General features: G+C 46.0%; 1 protein-coding gene across 4 annotated transcripts in view; it reads left to right on the plus strand.

Annotated features, from left to right (window-relative positions):
• B3GNT2 (UDP-GlcNAc:betaGal beta-1,3-N-acetylglucosaminyltransferase 2) overlaps window positions 1–27424 on the plus strand; it is a 398515-nt gene that overhangs the window by 33687 nt on the left and 337404 nt on the right. For 2 of the 4 annotated variants that reach the window (XR_004352774.1, XR_004352775.1), the window contains exon 1: window positions 19501–19581. The exons of 1 other annotated variant lie outside the window; for it this stretch is intronic. The gene's annotated coding sequence lies outside the window, so the exon portion shown is untranslated. Of the gene's footprint in view, window positions 1–19304; window positions 19582–27424 lie in introns of those variants that run through there. One more of the 4 variants, XM_032652612.1, reaches the window with a different exon arrangement.

Genomic DNA, 27424 nt, shown 5'->3' on the forward strand with positions numbered 1-27424 from the left:
GCATATAATTATTCATAGTCTTCCCTATAGCCCTTTTTTTTTTGTAAGGTTGATAGTCATGTTCTCTCTTTCGTTGCTGATTTTACTCATTTGAGTCTTTTCTCTTTTTATCTTTTTCAGTCTAGCTAAAAGTTTGTCAATTTTGTTGATCTTTACAAAGAACCAACTTTTGGTTTTATTGATTTTCTCTATTGTTTTTCTAGTCTCTACTTCATTTATTTCCTTTCCAATCTTTTTTTCCTCCCTTCCTTTACTTGCTTTGGTTCTAGTTTGCTCTTCTTTTTCTAGTTACTTCAGGTGAAAAGTTAGGTTATTGATTTAAGATTTTTCTTTCTTTTTAAATATAGGCATTTATAGCTTCTCTTTATATTCTTTTGCAACTTCATGTGAATCTATAATTATTTCAAGTTTTTATTTTAAATAAAAACATTTTAAAAAAGTACGTACTTATGCTATGCCAGGGGAGCTGTGTGTAGTGATGGCTCAGTCATTGCACATACCCTCAAGGAGCTTAGTCTAGTGGAGAAAGATAGATACAGAGTGATTTGAAAGATGAGGAGATGGCTGCAGAGAGGAAAAAACACTGAAGGATGTCCAGGGGAGCCATGAAGGCACAATTGAGGGCTTACATGAATTGAAGAGTGATGCTTTCATCATGGGAGTTCCATACTCAGAGAGACCAGTCCCTAAGGAGGTTGAGATTTCTGAGATTTTTAGGGACCACAGCTAAAGCCATTTGGGACAGGGATGGAACCACACTCTGATTAAGGCTAATGTTCCTAGCTGAGGTCTCTTCTCTGCAGCTCAAATGCTCAAAGATATCCCCATCTCCTACCAAGTCACTCAGAATGTTCAATATATGCAGATTGACTGCCTCTGAAGGATAGCAAGAATGATGTTTGAACAGGAAGGAAAGGCTAGAAAATTCGTTGGAGTTGCTAATATTTTTTAAAATTTCTTTTAAGTTTAATTTTGAAATAATTCCAGACTTACCAGAAAGTTGCAAAAATAGTACAAAGAACTCTGAATACTCTTCACCCAACTTTCCCAACTCTCCCAAACGTTAACAGCTTGCACTGAATTGCTAACACTTTTTAATATTTATTTAAAAAAATTTTTTGGACTAAGTAACATTATTTTAGTTTATAAAGCAAAACAATATAAAGAGGTACACAGGTGAAAACTCTTGTTTTCGCCTCCGCCCTTCTACCTCATCATTCTCTCCCCTCACAAACACTCGTAATCATCCGGTTTTTTTTTTTTTTTTTTTGGGTACACCATGCAGCTTGTTGGATCTTAGTTCCCCTATCAGGGATTGAACCCAAGCCCTCAGCAGTGAAAGCGTGGAGTTCCAACCACTCGGCCACCAGGAAATGCCCATCCATATATTTTTCTTTATGCAAAAATAAAATATTTTTATACCTCCCCTTCTTCTCTTTCCCACCCAAAAAACTGTTCTGGACCTCACATTTATCATTTGACAATAGAGCTTAGAAAGATTTCCAAACCAGAACATAGTAATGCTTTTTTTTTTTTTAATTTAAAAAAGACTTGAGGGACTTCCCTCGTGGTGCAGTGGTTAAGAATCCGCCTGCCAGTGCAGGGGACATGGGTTCAAGCCCTGGTCCAGGAAGATCCCACATGCCGTGGAGCAACCAAGCCCATGTGCCACAACTACTGAGTCCATGTGCCACAACTACTGAAGCCCAGTCATTTAGAGCCAGTGCTCTGCAACAAGAGAAGCCACCACAATGAGAAGCCCTCTCACCGCAGCGAAGAGTAGCCCCCACTCGCCACAACTAGAGAAAGCCCACGCACAGCAACAAAGACCCAACGCAGCCAAAAGTAAATAAATAAATATTAAAAACAAAAAAGACTTCAGTATTTATCCCATTAGTATTTACCCCATCTCTGCCCCACCGTCCTCCATTATCGCTTTAGACATAGCTCATGCTTCCTCACTCTCTCTCCTGTCTAACCTCTATTGTTTAAATCCCCAATTCCCCAAGCATAGTTCATTCTCTGTGCTGACAAGCTCAGAGCTTTTACAGACCCCAGCCAGTATGACTGGAGCTAAGCCACCAACCCCCTGTGCCATCAGGACCATAGGGACACATTCAGAAGGGACAGCAACAGGATGATGATTGCCTTAGCATGAGCAATGCCCCAAAGAGATCACTCTGGGCCAAGAATAAAAGATGATATGGAACAAGGCCTTGTTGCCAAGCAACCCCAGAGGGGATGAAATTAACGCAGTCTGTTTTTCATGTAACTGCATCTCAGATGAAAGCTGAGGCCAGAGTTGATCCCATGCAAAATTAATAATTACCGTGTGATTCTTTCTTTTAAACGGCTGCTGCCAAAAGGCTGAGAACTGAAGAAACCAGTCCTTTTTCAAAAGGGGTGAGAGGGAGGGAAAAAAAAACAGAACAAGTAAATTCAGATGCTGTGTTTTTCCATTTGAGTCTTAGGTAGGAAATCAGGCATTTCTATCTTAGACTGCTGTTGAATCTGCCTGGTGGGAAACCTGCATTAATAGTAGATCCCAAGTTGACAAGATAATATGCACCAGAGAGCTGTGGAAAGATTTTTTTAGAGGCGAGAGAAAGCTTCAGATCACTTGAGACCCTTTTAATCTCCTTTTCAGAAAATTTAAAATGTACTTTTCCCTATTAGTATGTTCAGAGAGGATAAATTACCATAAAAATAAATATCCCTACTGCTTCCACCCACTCTCCCTAACTCCACACTAAAGGCTGAAGAAGAGCACAGCTTGATACGCTTAGTAACTCTTGCTTTTTGAGAGCTTATCAATATTAAAAAGACAAATGACATAGAAAAGAAGATTCCACCCCCACTCAACTTCTGCTGCATTAATTTGGGTAAATTAAATGTGTGGTTAGAGCAGAGCAATGGCCTTCTTACCAAAAGAACCTTTTTGATTATTATTTTGTGGTTGTACAATAAAACATAACTCAAAAAAAGAATTTTTAGCTAAAGAAACTAATTTTATCAGAGAAGGAAAACTTTCTTCCTGAATGGGAGGTCTGACCCTAACTTCATGCTGGGAAGGTAGGAACCAAATTAGGTGTCTTCCTCACTGTTTATGCAGTATATTTATTATTAGCATGAGGCAGGACACTCTGTTGCTTCCCTTCTGCCACCCACCCCCTCACCTCAAACAGGTCCAGTTTGGGCAAATACCCTCCCAACCAGCTTGCCTCTGTGAAGCAATGAGTGTTTGCTGATAGAGCTGAGCAGAATGTACTAGAACATGGAGAAAACCAGATAGCAAAAAGCGTATACACTTGATTTTTGGAACCTCTGTCATTTGCGGTCTCAGCAGGAAACAGATGCTACATTCAAACTGTGTGCTTTGAGGAGCATTTAATAAAGGCATTATTTACAAGGGTTGGTGGGGGAACCATAAAGGATTGATGTTTTCTTGGGCAGGTAACATTGGATTGGGAGTCATTATATGTCTAAGGCCTGAAGAAGTGAGAGAATTGGGAGGCAGAGGGGTAGTATGGAGGGGGCCTCCTTATAAGAATGTAGCCTTCATGGGGGCATGTATACCCTGGTGTCACTTGCCTCCTTGTCTCTGATCTCTGGCTAGGGTTCCCCATTTGGCTGAACCCCACTGGAAGTCAGGGGATAAGGAAGCCTTTGAATGTAGTCAGTGTAGGTGAGCCTCCCAGGCATGGAGCATCGGGGAGAGAGATTGTGACACACGAAAGACAGCCAATGCTAAACCTCCGTTAATCTCTCTGGTTCCCAGTCTATTCAGTCATTCATTCAGCCAGCATTACTGATCACCAACTGTGCAGGCACTGTGCCAGGAGATACAGCAGCAAACAAGGCAGCCCTCCTGGAACTTACAATCCCTGTGGCTGTGTCAGCTGGGTGAGGCTCAAACTACAGCTCGACTGAAGGTTTAAGATCACACAAGCCCTCCACCTCCTAGCATGGTGATCGCATGACTTCTCTTACTCCTCTTCCCTCTTGGTCAGGAATAGAATTTGTCTTGTTACTATAAGTAGTGGTGGCAGTGGGGTGTGTATGTGTAGGTGTGTGTGCTAAGGCATGTGTTTTGAAAGCTACATACACAGAGGAGCCCAGAAAAAAGAAAACAGTTGGACATTAGGAAAGGCAGGAACAGTGGTAAAGCCAAGTCAAAGGCTCTTCACTCCAGGGCGTGGCCTTTAAGGACCCAGCTTCTACCTAAGCATATGCGCTCTGCTTCCTCCACATATACCCAGCTCCCATAGGTTTTGCCATTTTTCCATGCCAGTCCACTCAAGGCCACTACATTGCCTATTGGGGGTGGCATGTGGGGTAGGCCCCTGGTCCTGGACAATCAGTGGCCATTCCTGGACATAGAACAGCTTGGTGCTATTTCTCTGAGCAGGGGGGCTCTGGATAAGGGAGGATCCCCCTTCGTAGGAGACATTGGGTGTGGCAGAGCCCACAGCTGACATGCTCAGGGCCCCTTACTACCACATGATAAGCTCCTGGAGGTCAGAGGTCAGGGACCTGGTCTTACATTGGTTTTCCAGTAGCAAAGGCATTGTTTCTTTTTTTTTTTTTTTGCAGTACGCGGGCCTCTCACTGTTGCGGCCTCTCCCGCTGCGGAGCGCAGGCTCAGCAGCCATGGCTCACGGGCCCATTCGCTCCGCAGCATGTGGGATCTTCCCGGACCGGAGCACGAACCCACGTCCCCTGCATCAGCAGGCGGACTCTCAACCACTGCGCCACCAGGGAAGCCCCATTGTTTCTTTTAAGTCAGCCACTTAGTCAATATTTAGTGAATCAGACTGGGCAAATAACCCTTAAGTTACAATTGGATACCTCAACCACATCTGTTCTCGGGGATCTTTTAACACCCAAAGACATTTGACATTTGTTGAGAAGGACTTTGCTGATCCACAGGCAGAGAAGATGACCTGTGTTAGGCTGATGAAGAGACATGCTGGCAAAGCATGCATCCTGTTGGGAACAATGGCTCCCTTTCTCCTGAAATGCCTCCCAGCTGTGTGTGGCCAAGCCAGGGCTAGGCGCAGATCCTTGCACTAAGCAGTGTCTCACATTAGCAGGAGAGCAAGTGAGGCACTGCCTTCCTGCTATGGTAACCCTCTTATTTCGTTTCAGTGATACAAGTTATTGACATTGTGCAGAGAGACTGACACCATCGATTCTTCCCAGAGCGAAGTTGGCCTTTCTGATGATAAGCATAGGACTCAAAGCTATGTATCATGGAGGTGTTTTCTTCCTGGGTGGATTCGAGGAGTAGAATTCCTTTGGCTGAAAATTGGGGGTATGAACCATAGTAAAAGCTGCTAGCAGAAACGTCTGTGGGCTCTCCTTACATTTCTGGCCTAGAATCTCTGAGGCAGAAAACAACTGTTCTCCTGGCAGGAACAGCTGGCCTGTTCTGCAGGACACAGCTTTCCAGACCAAACTCTCAAGTCCTTGGGAGACCTGCTTATCTGGAGACTAAGCTAGACAACAACTTGAGAGTTATCCATGAACAGCAGGATTTGACCCTTGGGGCAGAGGAAGGTTTTAATTAACTTCATCTGAGAAGTTTCCAAGGCCTTTCCAGCTGTTTTGGAATGTTGTGTTCCAGGCTTTAGAGGTTAAAACTTCCCTTTCTGGCATCCAAAAGTGACTTTTGGAAGCAAAATAAGAATAGCTTTTAGATCCCAATATCATAGCACATCAGCCAAGCCTGGATCTTGCCACTAAATGGGGAGAAACTGTCTCTGGGGTTCCTTAGGGACAGAATGGCATGTTTGACCTTAGACATGAGGACTTGGCAGTCTTGGAGCAGACTCTGCTCAGGTCTGGGTCTTCTCCCAATATCTGTGACTCTGAGGGGCAGCTGGCAAAATTAATGGCCAGCCAGGCAGTGTTGAATTCCAAGAGAAGAGAAATGTTGGCCCATCAGTACCCTGAGGCCTGGTTTTCCTGACATCTTGAAGGAGAAGGTACCTGTTGGGACTGGTGGATCCAAAAAAGTCAAGGAAAATGGTATGGGTTTTTTTTTTTTTCTACCTAAAAGGATGTGCTGCATCTTTTCATGAGTGGACATCTGATTCTTTCATTCAGGGGGTGTTGATTGAACCCCTTTTGCCCATCAAGTACTGTCAGTGCTGGTGGTTGAAGGACAGATCAGTAAACAGTCACACATTTTAAGGGCAAGGACCATGTTTCATCCTCCTCGGTCTTGCTTATAACAGACATTCACATAGTATTTCACTGAAATGGTTCCCCCAAAGTCACAGCTTCTCCCATTCTCCAGTGTCCATTTTCTTTCCCTTTCCCCCTTTAACTGATCTCCTATCTCACCAAGTCAAGAAAATACATTCTTAGTCTTCCCTATGCAAGTTGCTGACTTGCACAACAGTTCACCATACAAACCAAACCAGAAGAGAAAAAGAGGGAAAGGAAAGTAAAATTGGTTTCCCTTGAGCCCTGCCTGGTTTTCATCTGGCACAACCTGATTCTAAGAGGTTGCTGGTCACACTGGCAAAAAGCCTGTTTCACCCTAACTCTTTCTCCCCACTGCCTACTCTCTCGTTTAAAAAAAAGTTGTTTTTTTTTTAAATGAATGTTTTCTGATTATGAAAGTAATAAATACCATTTGGAAAAGAGAATAAACTCTTCTACACACCCAATACATTTAAAAAATGATTTTCCAGGGTGAATTTCTGAAGCCATGCTTGGTTCTTCCCTCCCAGAGTTTTCTGGAAGAGGCAGATGAGTAAATCCCTCCATCTCTGGCCTTTGAATCCATCATGGTACCTGTTGCCCATTGAGAGTGCTTTAGCCCCAGTGCCTGTGATTTTATGCGGATGATCGTAGCTGCCCAGATGTTCATTTTACCCAGATTTTTACTAGTAAAAGTGTGGGAAGACAGGCAGGAAATCGAAAGAGGGGCCCAGAGGTGAGATTTTATGTTTATAGTGGAATTAGCACTGGACTGGGGCTGAGCCCTCAGTTTGAGTCCAGGCTTTGCGGGTAACTAGCTATTTACTTAAGAGAGTCTCTCAGCCTCTCTGAGTGTTTATCATTTGTAAAATAATAGTTGATTTGGTTATCGCTAAGGTTCTATAAATTGCCCTGACCCATAGTTTAAGAATAAATGTTTATTTGGTTAATCTACTTTCTCTTTCCACCATGGTTCTTACTCCTTTCATTTCAAAGACCTACCGATTTTACTGTTTCCTGTTACCCAGCCCCACCGCTCTTCCATGTAGTAAGGAGCGAAATGTTCTCCTTTCCAGCTCTTCATGTCAGTGAGCACTTAGCACTCACTTCTTAGTCATTTCCATGCTCTTTCTCTATGCTCTTTCTGTTGTGTTCCCAGCCTTTTATCCCAAATGAGACCTCACAAAAGCAGGTTTGCCCCTCTGATCAGGGGCTTTAATTGACACATTCAATTAATTAACAAGTCTTTAATGTGCACCTACAATAAACAAAGCAGAGTTCAGCACTCTTAAAAACATAAAATACGTTTAGGATGTGTTCTTAGCCTCCTAGGAGACAAGACCTCTAAGGCTGCAAACCCCCTTGCTACCTTCTGGTCCTCCACTGACTTCCATGCAGCCGACACTGATAACCATCTGTCATGCTGAAACCTCTTCCCTGGGCTGCTGCATCTCCACACCCTGTTTTCCACCTTCTGTTACTGAACTCAGGTGCAGCTGCTGGCTGCTCAGAAGCCAATACTCAAGAGAAGAGTGTTGGTTGGAAAAGGAAAGGTGGTTTATTCAGGAGGCTGGCAACCTACGGAGAAGGCGGACTCATGACCCAGAACCAACTCTCAAGATTCTGCTTGGCCATGAAAGTTTTTAAAGGGAAAAAAGGGAAGCTAGTCTCACTTAATCATTTGGGGAGGGGGTCACTGTCTTCGTCATCTTTCACCGGGTGCAGACTTGCTGACTCCTTGTGATCTTTCTTTAGATGCTATCTTGTTCACACACTTGGCTCGCAGGATTACCGAAGGGGAAGCTGGGGAAAAGATCTAGTCATCCATTAATTACTTATTCTTCATTTCTACTTCTTTAATTTAAGAAAAGAATCTGCATGTTAAGCCAGGCATTGTGTGATCAGGGACTTGCAAAAGCTATCCAATTAGTGAAGCATGGGGCACAAGCTACAGGGGTTAGGTTAAATATTGCCTAGTAATCTCACATCTGTAATTAAGTTTTTAAAGTTTGAGGGAAACAGAAATGGATAAAAAAAGGGCAAAAGAGCTGATTCCATTTCCTCTCTCACTTCTTCCTGGCTTTCTGATCCTCCCTCAGGCCCATTCACTAAATTTGGTCCTCGGCCCTCTTCTCTTCTCAGTCTCTTTTCATTCCCTGGACCATGTCAACCATTCCCATGACTTCAGATACCATCTATATGCTGATAATTCCCTGAAATATATATCTTCATTCAGATATATTAATATGCCTGGAGCAGCACCTGTGATCAAACACATTAACATATTTGTAGTGAAATATGGGATAAATGAAAACTATAACTACCCCCCCATAAATTCCAATCAGGTTTTACTGCCAAAATAACCAAGTTAGTTATAGTGCCACTATGAAAAAAAGTTTTCATTTTCCAGAGGCTTATGGACTTCAGAATTGCAGAGATTATGGACCTGTATGAAGAGGGGTGGCCTTTGTTAGTCCAGAGGGGGAAAAAGGATAACAAAAACTTCTCTGCATTTCCCTTTCCACAGAACAATGAGTATCCACAAGACTTGAGGTCTCTCCTGCTGGAATGAGAGTGACCAGAAACTTGTAAACAGTTTTTCTTGTTAAAAGTAATAATAAGATAATAAAGTCCTATCGTATCTAGCTCCTGACTACAATAATGGTATTATTAGATTCAAGTCCCTTACTCTACCTAGAATTTCTCACTTAGCTGAAATGCTTGGGGTTTCTGTAACACATAGTCTCTGTACTTCCTGAATATACACACAAACACTCCTGTGTATAGCTTTAATTCTTGGGCATTCAACTAGATACATAACAATTAACAAAGTAAATTTTCCAGCTCTTTCAATGACAACTGTTTTCATACCCTAGCTTAACACTTCTCTGTGAGTTGGCTCTACAGCCTGATTAGTAACAGACCTAGAGAATGTTCAAGAGGCTAGGGATGGAGGGACAGGGCAGCATGGAGAGGCTGGATAAAATGTTATTTTAGTATTTTCAGTGATACAGAGAAAAAATTCACGCAAATATCTCTACTCCCACCCCACCCCCCTTTTTGTTTTATAAAGCCTTTCTTTGTCCAAATCTCAATTTTTGGATTAGACCCTTGTTGACTGTGTCTGCTTAAGTCCTAGATAAAGGCTTATTTGTTTGACCTGTCGTATCCGTAATTGGTCTAACTGCTCGTTTTGATTTTCCCATTGTGTAGACTGTGCTAGGAAGCTTGGCAGGAAGCACGCTATAGAAATGTGGAACTGAACAGCTTAATGTGTGTAATTTGGGAAGTTCAGCAGATGCCAGAGCTTAGCAGGCTCCTGGCTTGTTCAAGACTGTTCCTGTGGATTTTCATTCTTGTGGGCATCACGTTTCTTAAGTCTGAGGGTTTGGGTCCCACCCAAACTCAGTCCACATAGCCATCTCCCAGCTGTCCCACTTTTAAAAGCCAGGATGGTAGCTGACACTTGGAGGCTCTCCTGTCATCTTTTCCTAAGGAAGTGGAAGGGTAATGAGGTAATTGGGTTCCAGAGATGGTTCCGGTAAAGGCTGACATATAATGCTTTCTCTAGACATGAGCGTGGACTCCTAGTTGGTTTCTAGGAGATCTGAGGGATTGCCCGTGCAGCATCCATCACTCCTACAGTGGATGACATGTTGAGCCACCCAGATCCCCCCTCCAAGACTGAAGCACTCATTTCCCCATCTCCTGGGAAGGTTGACAGCCGCAGTCATCAGCTGAGTCCCTCTCTGAGATTTTTCCTCAGCCGAAAAGAGCTGCCTTGCCCCAGGTAATGCTCCCTTCCCAGGGCAGCCCACATCTAATGTCTGATTGATACAGGAGTAAAAAGACCTAGCTCTCTCACCTCAATTTGGGACAACTCTGAGCCAGCCCAGCACCAGAGCTCCCTGAAAGATCAGCTAAGGTTTTTACTATGATTTCATTGCAGCTCAACTTCTCCCTTTGTCCACTCCTGCTTACTTCACTTCTTTGATGCTGAGAGTACTCCCCAATAAACTTCCTACACGCAGGGCAGGGAAACCCTACCTGTAACACCCCCTTTGTCCTGGCTGGTAGCACTGTGTTTTGGGGTCCATACCTTCTTCATGTGAAGTTTCAGGAGTAAACCTTAATTAGTATAAACTAGTCAAGGTGGTTCCATTGACTTAGCCAGTGATTGGCTTAGGAAGGGTCATGTGACTCCATCGCAGCAAATGTGTTGCAAAGGGGAATCTCATAGGAAAATTTTCCTGAATCATAAAAAGAGACAAGGGGAAGAAGAGACCCTTTTCTATCTGAATGAGATGCTTGTAGAAAGGAACAGAGCTGGGAAGAAGGTAGAGCCAAGAGAACAGCAGAGAAATCAAACTGAAGCAGAAGCCACCCTGCTTATGATCTTTTTGTCATCTGCGATAAATCCCCTTTGACCTCACACTAGGGATTTGTCACACAAGGACTTGATGATGGAGTTGGCTCTACAATCTGTGAGTTTTGTTCCGGTTCCAGCTGCCCATTCCATTTTCCCACCTTTTGGGGGCCTCTGCTTTTTGAAATGTTTGTTTGTCAGGATTCTTTCTCTTGGAAGTTTCTTGATGACCCAAACTCTCTTTTTTCTGACTTCTGATGATCATTAATGTGACGTTTGTTGATCAATTAAACTCTGTTTCCTTCTTCTATGGCATTATGGGCATGGAGTTTATAGAGTTAACGTTATGTAATAATGTGCATGTGCAGCTGGGGTGGAGGGAGGGTGACTTCTAAAGGAGGCTGATTCTAGAAAACCACGCTCTGGGATGGCTTTAGATGAGAAAAGAAGGAAATGGTGATGGAAAGGTTTTCAAATTGTAGAGGAATAAGGGCTTGAACCTAATGTTTGGCCCAGAATAGGGTATTCATTTTTAGAAAAGTGCATCCTCTCCGTAGTTTATTTTGACAAGTCAGTTCATAGCTTCCCCAGAGTTTGGTGCTGGAGAAATTGCCCAGCACAGTAGTGGGACTGATGGTGGGGAGCCCTCTTCTTTCTCCCACTTGCCTGTACTTCCCTCTGCCTAAACACTGCTGCTTCCCTTTTTGTTTTGTTTTGCTAGTTGAGGTCTAATTTATAACCAATAAAATTCACAAATGCAGTGTTCAGTGTGATGAGTTTTGACAGTGGTATGCTCCCATGAAATCATCATTCCAGTCAACAGATGGAACGTTTCTCTCATCTCAGAAAGCTCCTTCAAGCCTCTTTCCAGTTAATTCTCTCCTCATCCCCAAGGCAACTAGTGTTCTGATTTCTACCACCATAGATTAGTTTTCATGTCTTCTTGAATGTCATATATATTCTTTGGTGTATGAATTCTTTCATTCAACATGAAAGATATGGTTTTGAGATTCACCCACATTGTTACATGTAGCCTGCTTCCCTTTTAAGACTATCCATGGGGTCCATTGCTCTCAGATTTCTCTGTCATATTTAAGGAGGAGGCCCTGCCCCTCCTGGTGGTGGTTTTACTGTGAGACAATTTGCCACATGAGCTTCATAAGTCACTGATTCCTAAAGACAAATCAGGTGGCTCCTTTCAGGGACAGCCAATTGATCTTTCCATTCTACATGGTGATAATGATTGATGATGTCTGAACTTTCTGGAGTGAAGACAGACAGTAATTTCTCCTATGGGCTCCCAGGACAAAGATTGATAATCCCCAGGATTCTATGCCAAGATACTACCTGAACTTCATTCTGGTGAGGACTTGGTCTCACTGCCAAGGCCAAGGGAGAAACAAACAGTTATTAAGCACAAAGTGTCTGCAGGCACTTGGTCATAAGTGACTTAATTTCCCTTCCTGGAAACTCTTTGAGATAGGTGTTACTGTACCCATGAGGACACACAGGGCTTGATCTGAAAGTAGGATTTGAACCTGGGTTTGTTGGCTTCCATACCATGATTTTTTACCAGCAGCAGCCAAAACTTAAGCTCCTATGTCCATTTAAGGTGGCACATGCATATCTCCAGGTGACAGGTACACCCATGACTGAATTGCTGCAGGGCTGGAGAGGACTCAGGGCTAGATGTATTTCCTTTCTCAATAACTCCCACTAGAGTTGGCAGGTGAGTTTTCATTTTCAGAAATGTTCTCTGTTCTTCTTAGCCAGGCAACTTTGACTTTTGGTAAAGGCCAGCAGATCTTTGTTATGACCCTTGGAAATCACTGTGTGTAACAATTGTGTTTACAACTGAGAGAGTTTCCAGACCCGGGGAAGCTTTACAAAGGATGATGCCAGCAAAGAGGCATTAAGTTCTCTAAAAGGCTTATGCCCTGATAATCGTATTAATGGCACTGTCTCATGCTTGATGCTGCAATTATGGGCCTCTCCTCTTGAATGTAATTTTGGAGTTTGATAATAATTGAGAATATGATTTTGCATTTCTCTTTAACTAGAGTTCCATTCCCTAAACAACATGATGCCCTTAATAGAGATGACTCTTTGTGCCCCTTCAAATTGCTGACCTTATACATCACCACAATGGCATGAACAAGCTAGACTTTACTCACCTGGGAATTCTGAGTTTTTCCTGCATCAGGACTCTGTGGGCTATGGAACAAATCCCCTGAGAATCATGACATTGGTTTCTAGCATCTGCATCTGATAATGACATTTTATGTTTTTCTGCTGTTGCAAAGTCAAAGTAACCTTGGGAGAAAGGGTCTGCTTTAGGAGTCAGGTGATTTTTAACATGTGACTTAATTGTCAACATTTAAGATATTATCTCTAGTTTCAGGTGTTTGGCCTCCAGAAAACTACTTTTGGGGCCTTCTTTTTCTCAGTTGTAAGTTCCAAGGGATCTGGACTAGAATTCTAAGAATTTCACCCTTTCCATCAGAAATTAATATTTTAGCTATTGACAGAAGGTGGCTATTGTTTTCATGGCCCCAACTGGAACTGATTAACAGACTAGCCAATCACTGCTATCCTTTTGAAGAAACCTTCGTCCACAGCATATATAAGATTTGGGGATTTTTGCTTCTGATGTTACCCATGTGCACTTGGCTCTGTGGCATGCTGGGATCTTTTCCAGGCCTGTGGTAAAGGGAGGAGGGAGGTCCAGGGCAGAAGCACCAACCAGGCCATGGGGGCTAGCCACTGAGGAGGAAGGCCCTCATTCTGAACAGTGTCCAGAGGGCTGCAGGAGTTGGCTTCAATATAACAAAGGAGGTGGAAGCCAGCTCTGGCGTTGCAGGTCTTGGGCTCTCGGGGGGCGGGGGGGGGGGGGGGCAGCTCTGTGGGGCCTGTATCTGAATGGCAGGTTGCTGGGTGCTTCTGGACAATGAGGCAAAGGCAGTAAAAAGCAAAGGAGGCAGGTGTGGGAACTGGCTCAGGGCTTTTGTTCTATGGACATGCAAGTGCCCTAGGCTGACCAGGTGCCATGAGGCAGATGGCAGAAGGAGGGGCATCCAGGACTCCTTGCTCAAAAGCCCACAGTCTGGCTGGGCAAAAGTACCAGGTGTGTGCTGGCCCCAAACAGGGCACAGAAAACTTGCTGAAGATCAACCTCTGTTTCACCAGGAAATGGGTGGTGACATGAGAGACCCAAACATGAAAGGCCAGGGCAAAGCACATAGGATCCATTTGTGTAGCCCAGGCTGCCCAACCAGCTAGGTGGAGCACAGGTCTGTGACTGAGAGGGGAGCAGGGCTATAGGAGTGACAACAGAAGCAGGGGCACCAAGACAAAACGCTTGACCTGGAAACTTTTCGTAGACCCATGTCAGACTGACATCTTTGCAGCCACAAAGGAATGGGCATATTTGCAAATATTCTCCTCAGGATAAGTGATCAGTCTGGGCCCCTTCCACCCCACCTTCTCCAGGAAGCCTCCCAGACTTTTCCAACTCTGGCTAATTGTTCCCTTGTCTGAGCTCAGAGCTCTTATTGTATGCACCTTACAATTTAGCACTTAATCAGACACAGCTGTGCATTCCTCTCTAATTGTTTTGTGTGTGTTTGTCCTGTCTCCAGGGCAAGATTACAGCTTCCTCTGGAGCAGGGACTCACAATCTTTTGGGAAGGGCTCCTGGGAGAGATGTGGGTGTATGTGAGGGGCTTCTGAACAAGGTAAATCACTCACATTCCTACAGTGCTTTGCAGATTAGAAAGTGTTTTTACTTAAGTTATCTCCTCTATTCCTTACAATTGCCCTGAGAGGGGTGTGTATTTTAGCGTCCTCATTTTACAGACAATGAAGCCGAGACAGAAGGGGTCAACAACCCACCTGAGGAAGACAGAAGGTGTGTAGCAGAGGTGAGACAAGCCTGAGATTCCTGACTGACAGCCAATCAGCCAGTGCCCGGTAGGGGTTCATTTGGTGGACAAAAAAGCCCCCGGTGGAAAAGAGGGAGAGGAGGAAGGGAGGCCTCCACATGCCTTTCTCCCTGATGGGAATCTTGGGGAGGAGAAGTTAGTCAGGGGAATGTGGCCCTGGCTTGCAGAGCTCCTGGGTCAGGCTTCATAGAGACAACTGGGGCAAAACCGACTGGGCCACTCGTTTCTGCTTTCAGTGTCATTCCCTCACGCATCCTCTATCCTGCCATCAGCCCACAGTGCCCTCCCCTTCCTGGGAGTTCCTATCTTCTGAACTCCTGGTCACTCCCTCTTCCTCACTCTCTTAAGACTTTAGCTCCTGGCGCCGTGGCCTTCACACCATGACCCTGACCCCAATTCTTGCCCACATGCTCCTGGATGGCTTCACTAACCACACAGATGACCCATCCAGTACCCTGCCTCTCAGTCTCTTGACCTTATATTCTCCAGTGACTTTCTCCTCTCCTCTCCCCCATCACAACCTGGCTTTGTCATTGTCCTAAATTTCTCCACCTCCTGAACCACAAACTTCAGCATCCAAAAATCTCTGACTCAACCCCCTCTCCTTCCAGCATGACTGAGCTTTGACCCCTTTGACCCTTCCAGCCCACCAACTTCTGTCCTTTCTCTCTGACCATGCATCATGTCAACCGCACTTTTGCCGAGGTTCTCAACTCCTTGGCAAAAGGAATTTGCTCCTCTGCCCTAGCAATTCCTTCACCTGAGCCTGCACCAGAGCAGAGACAGCTGCGCTCTGCTGGAGGAAATCACAGAGGAGGACCAAAGGGCACCTTACAAGTGCAAGCCACCAACCTTAGGAGGGTTGCCATGCTGCCTTGCCATTCTGCCGTACCTCTGGTCATCTCAACCTTCTCACCTTCTGCAATGACTGTGTCAAACGTTCTCCATTCTCTTCAAATCCCTCATCTCTCTTGCCCTACTCCCAGTCTCCTCCCCAGAGTAAGAGGAAGGCATCAGGTGGAGGGATTCAACGTCCCATACTAAACCTGCCTGGTTCAGTTGAACTCCAACCGCGCCCTGGCTGTTATAATAGAGGAGGTGGCCTCCTGCATGAGGTCAGCCTTTCCACCCAGATTTTGGTTCCATCCTCTCCCATGGTCACAGGAACCACCTTTATTGTCCATTATCCTTCCCCTGCTGTACCTTTCTCTTCCTCTTCTCTATAAGGTCTTCTCCATCGGCATTTAAACACATTCAATTTATTCCACCCTAAAATTAATAAATATAAACTAAGATAAACCCACTGGTGACAAAACATTCTTTTGCAGCTATTTCTATCTCTGACCCTTCACAGTCAACCCTTTCAAGATTTGCCTGTACTCAGCACCTTTCTTCATTTCTCCACTTCTCACGCACTTTTCAATCCACTCCAGTTTATCTTTCATCCCTTCACTCCACCCTTGTGTCTCTCAGCCATTTTGAGTGTTGTTGGCTACTGCCTCTTTACAACATATCCTTTCCCTGGCTCCATGACCCCACTTCCCAAACTCCTAGTTTTTGGGTTTTTCCTGCCTCTCTGGCTGCTCCTTCACCTCTGCCGGATAGTTTGCCTCTGGCCAGCCTTTAGATAAGGGTCCATCAGGCTCAGTCCTAGGCCCTGTTCTGATAGAACTCTATACTCTCTTAGGACACCATCTCACTCTCGAGACTTTATTGCTGCCTTTACACCAGCTACTCTCTCACAGAGAACAGACCCTACAGCCAAACATCTACTCAACATCTCCACTTGGACATCTTACAGGCACCTCAAACCCACCTTGACCAAATGTGAACCTTGGCAAGGTTTTCTCAATCCTCTTTCCCTGAGGGTCCCCCAACTCAGAAAACGGCACCACCATCCATCTGGTTGAAGAAGCAGAGACCTGGGACTTCTCCTTGATTCCTCCCTAGCCAAACAATCACCAGGTCTTGTTGGTATCTACTTCTCTCCATTTGCTCAACTGCTTAGACCAACAGCCCTTTCCCTTATATTACAGCAGCAGCTTCCTAAATGTCCCTCCACCCCCTCCTCCCCCTTCCCTATTCATTCTTCACATTGCAATCAGGGTGATCTTACTGAAAATGGTACAGTACACCCTGGATGATCTAGTCTCTGCCTACCTCTCCAACATCCTCCTCAACCACACCCCCCTTCGTAGTGTGAACCTGCCAGAAACTCTTTTCCATTCGCCTCTCCTCTTTGCCTGAGTAAATCCTGCTCACCCTTCAGAGCTCAATGTCACCTCCCCTTGGACTCCCCAGACAAATGGTCCCTCTACCTTGCACTCCCTTTGGCCAATATCACAAATGTAATTATACAATTGATAGTGCATTTAATTGCTAAGCTCCTTTCTCTCCAGCTAAACTGTGAGCTCCAAGAGGGAAGAGTGTGTCTGCTACACACTCTTCACCACTTCAGTGCCTAGCCCTGTGCCATGCACCTAGTAGGTGGTCAACACATATTTGTTAAATAAATGAACAATACATCTTTACCTACTCATGATGGACCAAGAGCAGAGACTGCAGCCAAATGTGCATTTAGCATGGAGTAATTTAGCGGAATAGTGGAATTCAGCATTGAGTAATTCCCCCAAAGACACAGTGTAACATTTACAGATACACTCCCAGCTGCATTAATTAATGGCACTATGAAGAGAATGCCCTTATTTTTTAATTTCAGGGCCTGGGCAGCTTTTGGCAGCTGCAGAGGATACAGCTTAATTTCCTTGTTGGTTGCCAGCTGACATTGTAGCAGTTCCTTTACTAAAACCCCTTGGCTGGCAGTCCCTGAAAGTATGTCTGTGGCTAGTGCGAGTGCATTTAAAGGGAAGGCATATGTGTAGAAACAATATACTGATCTGATGGCAGAAAAAAATCTTCAGATGTCAGTCTTGTCCCCTCACAGCGTTTAAAGATCAGAAGAGCTGCCAGAGATATTTTTATTTAAACCAAGGAACACGGACTCAGGATTAATTATTTTGACACAGAATGAAAGACTCAGGCTTCATTTGTTTATTAATTTATACACTCTGAAGAGTTCTTAAAAGAATTTCTAATATCTTTATTTCTTTAAATCTGTTTCATTAGTTTTCTAAATTATGAGAGTTAATATAACTGGAAAAAAAACTCAAAGTCAATAAGGGTATAAAACTCATCTCCCCTCCTTCTGAAACCCCAGTCCCACATCTGGGGTAATGGTGGTTAACAGCCTGTCTGTATCCTTCGAGATGTTTTTCTATGAGTACACAAAAATCTGACTGTTTGGACTTTACATCCCAGTCTTAGGAGAATCATGTGATCAACATAAAAGCAAAAAGGACTGAAGGCTGCAGATCAAAACTTTCCCAGATCTGACTCAGAATTCGTTTCTAGAGGACCGCACCCACGTGGCTCAGTGCATCCACCCGCTCTTCTTTTTCGCTCTGAGTTTGGATTAAGTGCCCATAGTTGAGTAGGCTGAGCTCAAAGGTGCCTGAAATTACTACTTTAGCAATTCCTTCTCTTTCAACTAATTCCGCCTCAGAAAGCCTTCTGAAAAATGCAAATAATTGAGGGTGTGGTGTTCTTAATTCCTTAGTCTGATTATCTAAATGGGCTTGCTTTCTTCGTGTAGAGATAAATACCAAGAGACGGGGGAGCTTTCAAGTGCGCCTCTGGCCAGGCTTACCTCCTGGCAGAGCGCAAGGGAAACGAGCTGACTGCACTGCACTGGGCCTTTCAGGCCAGGGCAACCTCTCCATCCGGTCGTGCGAGGCTTACCTGGGGCCCTCAAAGCTGTGTCAACAGCAACTTGGACTCACCTAAGAATGCAGTGCTCTGGCGAGCCGGCGGGGGCGCTGGTATAGGAGGGTGCGTCGTGGTCCCCGGAATTCCCGCGGCTGGGTGTGGTTAGCGCCAAGTCCCCATCCTGCGGTGGGAATGTATGTCACAGTTCAGCCATTAAGGCTGCACCTAGGTATCCGCCCTGTCCCTTGGGCCGCGGCGCGGGTTCGAGGCCGAGCGTCTGGGCATCTTGCGTTTCTGGCTTCCCGAGACTCGCCTGGAACCTCGAGGAAACCCTCTACAGGACACCACAAAGAGAACTAAAACTCTTCTCTCCCCATGTTCTGGGAGGCTTCATAAAACCGAAGATGGCGTGGCAGTGTCAAGTAGGTGTCATTTGGGCACCTAAGAGGTGGCGGCAGCTACTGGATGGGCAGAGAGCAATGGTCAAGTCCCATTTTGGCTCTGGTTCCCCCTAGCCACCCCCATCTTCCATGGTGAAACCCTGGGTTTTGCGGGGACACATCTGCCCAAGCACTTGGTGGCCGGGGTTCGGTCTAGGACCCGTCACAAACTGACTCCGGCCAGAAGACGCCACTGGAGTCCTCACCAGGCCATGTGCTTAGTTTCCCAACATAAGTTGTACTGCAAGAGGGGCGACAAGAGGGATTAAGGTTAGACTGGAGTTGGAAAATAGTTCTTTTGAACTTCGATCCGCCCTTTTCCCCCGACGGTCTAGTTCTTGGGGTTCCCTTCCCCCAGTTTAAGCCTTTGCTTTCCAGGTGAGGGCCCGGAGGGTCCCCGGATGCCAAGAGGAGCACCAGCCTGCACCGGTCCCGCGCGTCCACCGCCCGACAAACTGGAGCTGTGCTTGCCCCGAACTTGGGGCGCGGGGCGGTGGGCCGGGCGGGGCGGTGACGTAAGGGGCGGTGCCGGGCCTGATTGGCCCGTGGGGCGGGGGCGGGACCGGGACCGGGCCGGGGAGCCCTGAGGCGGCGACGGCGGCGCCGGGAGCCGGAGCCGGAGCCGGGAGTGAGGCGCAGCGGCTGAGGCGGCAACAAGTGCCGGAGCTGAGCCGAGCCGGGGCCAAGCCGAGGCGGAGCCGTCCTGCCGCGGACACCACCCGGCCGCCCATCGCGGGCGCAACGCATGGAGCGAGAGCGGCGGCGGTCGCCGGGCTGAGCCGCGCGGAGCGGCCGGGACGTGGATGCAGCCGCGATCTCCCGCCCCCGCCCCGCTGAGCAGGAACTGCTCCCGGACAAGGTAGGGCCGGGCGGGTGTGCACTCCCGCCGCCTCCCTCCTCCCCAGGCAGGCTCTGCGCCCTCTTAGTTCTCTGGTCCCCGGCTCCCCCTCCACGGCCCATCCTCTTTCCCTCCACAGCCCTGTTCCTCGCCGGTCCGGCTTCGTACTGGCGCCCCAGAGCAGGAAACAGTCCTCTAGGTGGCTCTTGCGGCGTTTAGGCGTCCCGGTCCTCCCCCTCGGCCCCTCCCGCACCTTCCTTACTCTAGAGGAAGAGGATAACGCAACCCCCGCAGCCTGTCTTTTGAGCTTCCTGCCCCACTCCACACTCCCCCCCCCCGCGGGACCCGGGAACCGGGAACATCTCCGCCTCCCCGCTGCACCCCAACTTCCGGGGGAGCGCGCGCCGGGGTGATGCAGGCGTTGGGAAGGGGCGTCTGAGGCCTGGCGTCCTCATCTGGGTTGCACAGACGTTTTGGGGAGGGGGCCCTGCTGGATTTCGCGTTACACCCCCGCACCCCACCCTCGCACTGCGCTGCCTGCCGTGTCGCATGGGGAGATCAGGTGTTCTGTGAGCTACAGGGCCGCCAGCAGTCGCTCCCCAGCCCCATCCGCCTGCCAATGCCACCTCAGGGTCCCTAAATGCTGGTTTCTGTGAAACTTAGGAAGAACCTTTGCTTTGACCTCTACAAAAATATGCCACACCGCCCGCGTTGAATGATTAACCCGCTACTTGACCGAAACCTGGGAGGGGGAAGGGTGGGTGCTGCGGGAGCGTGCCTAGCCGGCCTCTGCGAACACCTGGAGTGGAGGGTGGACGTGGGGCTGCTCGGGGCGGACTCCTCTAGGGCTGCGGGCGCGGGTCCTGACGGCTGCCCCAGGACGGCAGGCGGACCCTTCTGGAGGCAATAAAACTAAGTCACCTTAATTTCTAGGCCACAGTGCTTTCCACTCAGGGCTGGGGAGCCCCAGAACCTACTGGCTCCCCATCAAGTGGGGGAGGAGCAGCCGAGATACTCCCCACAAGTGTCAGAGCGTGAAAGCTCATCTCTGAAAATAATATATACGTTTTAAACCTGGGCTGTTGAGGAGGCTCCCTCTCCTTCTTAAAACGTAGGGGTGGTATGTTTGTCTTTTCTCCCCTGCCCCCCCATGGCCTCCCTGAACTTCCCCAACTTCGTAGAACGGTAGTTTGGAACAATTATACCATATTCTCTTGCCGCTCCCCTGTTGGAGCCTTGCTGTAGATTTCAGATTGCAAAGCCAGTTGGTGAATATGGGCTTCTACTTGTTAAAACAGATCCTTCCAGTGTAATTTTGCTCTGGGGAGGTAATGGGTTGGTTAAAGAGGTGGCCGACAGGGCCAAGAATGGGACTAGGAAGGCGGGGACCCAGCCCAGTCCTAGGGCTCTCAACCCAAGCCATTGCGTGGTCTCCCCGAGGTGTTACCTGACAGCTGCCCCAGAGGGAGGATAGGGCTGGGCGGTCCCTTCTTCCCACTGCCCTAGTTCCCTCTTCTGTTTCTTTATTTAAAAATTTTATTTATACTTTTGGCTGCGTTGGGTTTTTTGTTGGGGTGCGCCGGCTTCACATTGAGGTGACTTCTCTTCTTCGGAGCACGAGCTCTAGGGCTCGTGGGCTCAGTAGTTGTGGCACGTGCGCTCAGTAGCTGTGGCTTCCAGGCTCTAGAGCGCAGGCTCAGTAGTTGTGGCGCAGGGGCTTAGTTGCTCCGTGGCATGTGGGATCCTTCCGGACCAGGGTTCAAACCCAGGTTCCCCGCACTGGCAGGCGGATTCCCAACCACTGCGCCAGCAGGGAAGTCCTTTCTGTTTCTTTTAAATAGAGGTTATTAAGACTGGTGGAATTTGGGAGAATGTTACACAGAGTCCCTGTGCTCTTAAACCAGATTGGATTTTAAGACCAGGGAAGTTCGGGAGCCCTATACTTGAGTAAACCTTTTCCTACTGCCAAGCCTTTACAAATGTCTTTATCTTTAGATCTGCCATTAGGAAGTACTTTTTCAGTTTGGGATACTGCTTTTTCCCTTGGGAATCTTCCTGCAATAGGGGCTCACTGCTCTTCATTTAGTTTTTGTGCAGATGGCATGTGTATGATGCAGGCCTAATTCTCCGTAAGAGTTCTGAGTTCCCACCTTCACTGTTCACTGGTCTTGATTCCGCCACATACTGTTCCGTGACCTTGGACAAGTTGTTTATCATCCCTGCCTCATTTTCCATGTCTGGTTTTGGGATGGTAGTGTCTGGTCTACAGGATTGTTTTTCAGGACAAATAGGATAATGTTTGCCAAACTCCTAGCTCTGCATCATGGTGGGGGGGGGGTTAAGAAGTGCTTAATAAGTGATGGTCATTGTGTAATCAATATAGAAGTTCCTCCAGGCACCAACTTCCCCTTACCAACAACAGTAACCATTTAGATTTTTTGGAGACTGAAATCAGCCAAATTTGGCAGATGGCAGATGGTTTTTAAAATCCAGGGAATGAGGTAATCTTTTGAGGAAAATAAACATAATATGCTTGTAAAAATTATGAATTGGTTTTTTTTCCTGGGTTTCCTGGATGGAGAGTTGAGTATATATAGGTGGCTTATAATTTTGAAAATTTCCTTGTTTTTAAAAAAAACCCACAATTTAGATTTCTCTAATTCTAAGATACTAAAGGTTTGCTAAAAATAGGAAAGTGGAACTGATAATTCGTGGTGGATTTTTCACTGTACAGTTTGCCCAGATGCATGGCTTAAAAAAAAAAAAAAAAAAGAGTTACATTAGGAAATGAATGAGAACCCAAAAAAGTTAATCGTTTTGCTTTACCCAGTGCATTGTTGGTATAAAGCTAAGATGTTCTGGATACAAATGTGTGGGGCTTTTTCAGCTGATGCAGGGATAAGTGAATCCTTTGTTTCTCAAACTTTGAAACTGTAGGAGAGGAAAACTTTTCTCTTTTTCCCCTCCAAGTTCTTTGGCTGATCTAATAATTAAGTTGACATAAGACAGATTAATTGGAGAAAAACAAATTTCATATGTACAAGGATAAAAATATGCGACTCAAAGAAGTGACCAAAGCAGGCAGCTTTCATACCTTTTAAAGAGACAAGGAAACAAATACATTTGTGAAGAATTGACAAAACAAAGGGGTTTGGGTTTAGGGTGACTGATGAGTGAAGAAGTAAGAAGGTTTGTGCAGGCTTCTCAGCCCTGAATTCCCTATCTCTGGTGATAAGAATGCCTTCTACCCTCCTGGTGCAGGGGAGGGTACCTTCCTACGGAAGATTTATCTCCTGTTTTCAGGGGGACAAAGGGGAATCAGAATGTCCTTACACTGGCTGTTTTCTCAAGTAACTTTAATTCAAAATAATCATTGTGTCAAAGTGACATATCTTGGGGTGGCATATTCTGCTCCCCTTCAAAACTTTTACGTTTTAATGTTTTCTGACAATGCTGCTTTTTTTTGTTTTTGTTTGCTTTTGTTTTGTTTTGTTTTCCCCTCCAACCGTAATTTAGGAATGCTGAACCAGGGCTGTGAATGTACTTAAAGCACACTCTGTTCTTAACATACCGGGTCAGTGCTTTTCATTCATTCTAGCTTGCTTAATAGCTACAGTATTTGACTCAGGTTTTTTTTTTTTTTGACAGTTTTATTGAGCAGTTTGTTAAGGACTTTAAAAATTAATAAATATAAATGGTTACTTTTATAAACATTGAAATTCTTGCATCTGGGATGATATTTGGTTATGTAATCTTGCGCATGCCCCATAGTGGTGCATAAGTTATCGATACTGAAAAATTCTCATAAAGGCCTTTTGGTCTTATATGCAAATGCTCAGGAGAAACTAAAATCATTTCAGTCAATTGCCTGGCACGTTTTTTTGTTGTTGTTGTTGGGAGTAGGAGTTTATTAATTAATTTATTTTTGCTGTGTTGGGTGTTCGTTTCTGTGCGAGGGCTATCTCCAGTTGTGGCAAGCGGGGGCCACTCTTCATCGCGGTGTGCGGGCCTTTCACTATCCCCTCTCTTGTTGCGGAGCACAGGCTCCAGACGCGCAGGCTCAGTAGTTGTGGCTCACGGGCCTAGTTGCTCCACGGCATGTGGGATCCTCCCAGACCAGGGCTCGAACCCGTGTCCCCTGCATTAGCAGGCAGACTCTCAACCACTGCGCCACCAGGGAAGCCCTGCCTGGCACTTTTGGTGTGTACAGAATGTTAAAACATGAATTAAACTGGGCTCTGAGTTTGAAGGTTGGATTTCTTGGCTTGCATACTCAAAAGCACCCAGTAAAGGCCATACACCCAACAGGTGTGGATCCAGCTGTCCCTCCCCACTTCTCCAAAAGTGGTAAAACTGTAACTAGGTGCTTGCCAAATATGTCTCCAAATTGTGGATGAATAAATTCCTCTCTCAGGAGAGGCAATTACCGCTTGACTAAGAGGTATATGTATGTGTGGGGTGAGGCTTTGAGCGAATTGATGTAATGATTTCATCATCACCAGCTGATGATGAGGCTTTGCTAGTCTGAACAAAGCTTTGGTGGGAAGAACTTTCTACTCGATGGAGAATTTGTTATTAGGGCATATGTGACACAATCACCTTACTGCTGGGAAAAGTTATTTGAGTTTTCGGTTTGTTATAACTCTGCTTTGAGATTTTTACACTCACTGTGTTGCCTCTACTGTGAGATTTATGCACTTTGCCCACCAGCTTTGTCTTGCCTTGTCTTAGTTTTTGTAACAAAATTCAAACTTCCTTTGAGGGTCAACATTGTTGATAAAATTATAATGTATGTCTTGAAATATTTTGTGTAGTTTTATTTAGGTACTTCCATAGATAACTCTTAAGAATTTTTTTTTTTTTTTTTTTTTTTTCGGTACGTGGGCCTCTCACTGTTGTGGCCTCTCCCGTTGCGGAGCACAGGCTCTGGACGCGCAGGCTCAGCGGCTATGGCTCACGGGCCCAGCCGCTCCGCGGCATGTGGGATCTTCCCGGACCAGGGCACGAACCCGTGTCCCCTGCATCGGCAGGCGGACTCTCAACCACTGCGCCACCAGGGAAGCCCATTAATAATTTTGTTACAAATTATTTTCTGTACATCTATGAACATTCCTTTAGAGCAAGGTTTAAAATTATTTTTATTCTGATGTGGCTACAGACAGGAAATTCCCAGTAGCAAGGAAATTGATACTTTCTACTTTTCATTCTGTGGCATTTAAAAATAAGCTTATTGTTCAGATGCCTTCACTCTGATGTGATTAGGATGTACTTCACTTAACCAGAATGTTTTAAAAAAACTGATTATCCAAGAGAATCAATTCTAGAAAGTGGTCAGGTTCTGTCAAATAGTGGTATGATGGTTTAGTGGTTAAAGAACATGAACTTGGAGTCAGTCAAATGAGGATTTTTTTTTAAACTTGAGGCATAGCATAAAGTGTGTAAAGTGCACTAATATTAAGCGTGCAGCTCATGAATGTGTGTCCAGCACCAGATCAAGAAGAAAACGTTTTCAGTACCCCAGAAGGTCCCTGTGCCCCTTTCCAGTCAGTCTCCAGCCCCTGAAGGGAACCATTATTCTGACTTGGTATATCATCTTAGATGTGCTGCATATCGTCATAGATTGGTTTTGCCTGTTCTTGAACTTCATGTAAGTGGCATTTCCAGAATCATAGAATGTGTAATCTTTTGTGAAACAGACCTGGATTTGAGTTCCATTTTGGCCACTTACTGTGTGACGGTGGCTACTGTGTGATAAATTACTGTAAGCCCCAGTTTCCTCATTAGTGAAATAGGGGAGATAATCTAGCTCAGATTTGCTAAGAAAATTAATTTGATCATGCACCTAAAATACCTAGCACTGTGCCTGACATACGCACAGTGCCTTTGTCCCCCTTTTATTTCTTTAAAAAGATGGTAACTAAAGCAACTGTATCTTCTGTGTTTTAATATGCTATTTCACTATAAAAGTTGTGTAGGTCTTTTATTGAAAGTTAGAAGCCAAATCTTTGTTGAGTCAACACTTTGTTGATGTAGCATCAGCTTAAATAAGACATATTATTTGTTGATAGTTGATCCCCTGTTTTTTTGTTTTTTTCGGTACACGGGCCTCTCACTGTTGTGGCCTCTCCCGTTGCGGAGCACAGGCTCCGGACGCGCAGGCTCAGCGGCCATGGCTCACGGGCCCAGCCTCTCTGCGGCATGTGGGATCTTCCCGGACTGGGGCACGAACCCGTGTCCCCTGCATTGGCAGGAGGACTCTCAACCACTGCACCACCAGGGAAGCCCTTTGGAACCATTTTTAAAATGTAACTTGATGTTACTATGGCATTCTTTCTAAGAGATTTTTTTCTTACGTTTATTTAGGGAAAAATCAAGATAAAGTAAAAGAAAGTTAATTCCATCTCTTAATACTGTAATTACTGTTAACTGGGTTGAGATCCTTCTAGGTGCTTTTGTGCACATCTGTATACTTCTAGAATGAGACTAGGAAAAACATGTTGCCAACGCTTTGTGCAAATGTAAAGCAAATTGTACGGGCCTTCCTAGAGACACCTGGCTGAGAGGACAGAAGACTTTGAAGGTCTGGGTTCAGATCCATCCCCACATCCCTACTTGTGACTGTACCATGGAGTCCCCAGGGGCTCCATCAGAGGGACCCCTGTCCTCCAGATTACAGTAACCAAGCAGGAAAACCTGTCCTTGGACAACTCTGCCCACCCCTCCACCCCCCAAGACCTCAAGAAGATATGTAACAAAAGGGCCAATTTGTTCATTTAGCCAGCATGCGTTGATTGAGCGCTTAGTGGAAGCCTTGCACTGTGCTTGGCCCCTTGTGCATTCCTAGATGAGTCAGGCACAGTTCTTGCTGTCAAGGAGTTAGCAGTCTGGTGGGAACTCTAACCAGGAACTGATGAAAGAGCGGTCTGGTAGAGGTGCAAGAAGAGTGCAGTGTTGGGGTCAGCTAGGAAAGGCTCCTGAGGAAGTTGTGTTTGGGCTTAGCCCTGATGGATGAATAAATAACTTTTAGGGGTAGAGAAAGGAGGGCAGAGGCAGTTGCGGATTGCAGGCTTGTAGCGATGTGTCAGGGGAACAGCAGGTGATCCTGTGGGTTTGGAGGGCATGGTGCTTAGGGAGGGGTAATAGGACACAGAGCAGCCTTGATGACCATGTGAAGAAGTGACACTTGATAGTTACGGAGGTGATGGGGAGCCATGGAAAGTTCTTGTGGAGAGGATGTGGTGACATATCATGGTCAGGCTTGTGTTTAGGAGGATGACTTGAGCCAGAGAGGTGGACGTGAGGTGGGTGTAATCATGGCTCCAGGTCGTTTTACAGCCTCCCAGCGGGGCTCTCTGCTTCCTGTTTGCCCCACAGCAGTCTATTCTCAGAAGGAAGCTGGGGGGATATTTAAAAACTGAAATTGCTTTACATACTTTTCTGCTCAGAATCCTCCACTGGCCCCTAGTCTCCCTCATGGTAAAGCCAAAGTTCTCTGTCACCTGTCAGGCCCTTGGCTCAGTTCACTGCCTCTCCTACCTCGCCCCTAGCTCAAGTCTCTGCAGCCACACTGGCCTTTGACCTATCCAGCCTTTGGCCTTTACACTGGCTGTTCCCTCTTCCTGGAATTGTCTCGCCCCCTTCCCTCCACCTTTCCTCTAAGAAGAGAGGCTTTCTCTGACTGTCCCCATCCTTATCCCCTGTACTGTGCTTTATATTTCGTCTAAGTCCTTATCAACCTTATGATAATTGACCATATAACTTCATTATTTGTGGTCTGTTTGAAACATTGCTTGGTTTAAGTAGGTGCTTGATATTTGTTGAATTAGGTCACTTCATCAGTCTTGCTGGGGGAAAACTGAGGGCC

The sequence above is a fragment of the Phocoena sinus genome, chromosome 13, assembly GCF_008692025.1.
Source record: "Phocoena sinus isolate mPhoSin1 chromosome 13, mPhoSin1.pri, whole genome shotgun sequence".
Lineage (NCBI taxonomy): Eukaryota > Metazoa > Chordata > Mammalia > Artiodactyla > Phocoenidae > Phocoena > Phocoena sinus.